Source organism: Microtus pennsylvanicus, chromosome 15, assembly GCF_037038515.1.
Source record: "Microtus pennsylvanicus isolate mMicPen1 chromosome 15, mMicPen1.hap1, whole genome shotgun sequence".
NCBI lineage: Eukaryota > Metazoa > Chordata > Mammalia > Rodentia > Cricetidae > Microtus > Microtus pennsylvanicus.
This window is the reverse complement of record NC_134593.1, coordinates 11,150,016-11,151,896: the sequence shown is the minus strand read 5'-3', so window position 1 is coordinate 11,151,896 and position 1,881 is coordinate 11,150,016.

The following is a 1,881-nucleotide window of genomic DNA, read 5'->3' as shown; positions in this document are numbered from 1 at the left end:
TGTAAAATAGCATTACAGTTTATGCCTTCCTGTTTTAGCTAAAACTTCCCATATTCCATTTGTATCCGAACCATGTTTCTGTGCAAAAGAGGACTAGGGGCCTTTTCTGAACGGAGTCTGCAGAAAAGGGGTTGGAGTTAGTGTCCTAAGACCTGAGTCTGCACTTCCACGTCCTGCATCAGGCTCACAGTTCCATCTCTGACAGAGGCTATTCCAGGGAAAGAGTATAAACCCTATATAGAGTACCTCTGTATCCCTGAGTATCCCCAACATGGAGCTTAGAGAAGACAACTCCTCCATTGTTTCAGAATTGATGGCCTTTGAAAACAAATCATTCCTTCTTACCAACTTTTACCTTCTAAACATCGGCCGTCAAACATTAGACAGTCTGACTTTTCTTGTCACTTCTGGAGATATACACAAGTACTCTTGAGCCTAGGGATTTGTAACACTTGGAGAACAAAGGCCCTTTTTGTTCTTGAGACAAGGTCTCACTGTGTAGCTCTAACTGGCCTGCAACTTGTTCTTGATTTCCCAGAGATGTTTGCCTCTGTCTCCTCAGTGCTGGAATTAAAGATGTGTATCATTGCACCTGGCCTATACTGACTTTTTAAAAGTCAGCATACTTTTTGAATTAAAAGAGGACTTAAAATGCTTGATATTTTAGTGGAAGTATTAAAGTCCAGAAAAGCTATTGCTATTTTCAGAACATATTTCCTCTCTTCTTCTAGCACTTCTCTCTGCCACTCAGAAACCTGGAACTCCAGTGTGAGATGGCACATGACTCATGGGTCCTCCGAATGCTTCCTTTTAGTGTTTCAGTCTGCTCCTTTCTCTCTTTTGCAGGATCTTGTTATTTAGCCCAAGCTGGCCTTGAACTCTGAATCCTCCTGCCTCTATTTGGGATTGTGATTATTCACTTCTACAGTCAGCTGTTGAGTTCTCTTTCTCTCTTGTATTCTTGTATGTTTTGTATGCACTGAACACATGTGCAGGTATGCTCACCCATGGGCATACAAACAGAAGTCATAGGATGTTGGAAACCCTGGCTTAGCTTATTTATTTGTTTATGAGTCGGGGTCTCTCACGGAACTGAAGCTTACCATTTTGGCTAGGTTGGCTGGCCAGAGAGCGCTTGTGAACTGCCTACCTCCACCCCTAGCTCTGGGGTTACTGCAGCATGATTATGCTAAGCCTTTAATATGGATGCTGGGAATTTGAACTCATGCCCTCTAATTTTCACAACAAGGGTTCTTATCTGCTGAGATAGCTTCCAAGTCCCACGTCAGAGTTCTTTATTACAGCTTTGTTTTTCTCTTGTCATTGTTTGGTTGATCTTCAGGCATTAACTATTGAAACTGGACTTTAGAAGGGAAAAGATCGCTCCTCACACTCTGGTGTTAGCAACTTTGAACAGGTAGGTGGCTCTTGTTTTAGTAGGCTCAGCTAAGGACAGTCCTAACTGAAGCTTGTATCTTTTGGATACAAATACGTTTACATTTTCTTAGCGTTAAGAACTAAATTATGTGTCTTCAAAATTTTTATGTTGAAGGCCCAATTCTCAGTACCTCGGAATGTGGCAGCATTTGGAGGTGGGGCTTGAGAGAGTTAAGTTAAACCGAGGTCTTCAGGTTAGTTTTTCCAAATCTAGTATCATGCACTGCAAATTTATATATATTTATATATGTATGTATATACATATATAATTATTGCATATATAATATCAAGCACATAAATGCACATGCATAAACTCCCTTGATTGAGCCATTGTAAACACTGCAAGCACTCCTTTTGTGACTCTTGTGACACCTGTGATAAGGCTCTGTAGCTTGCTTGGAGGAAACCAGTCTTTCTACCTTGCTCTTTCCGAATGCTAGGCCT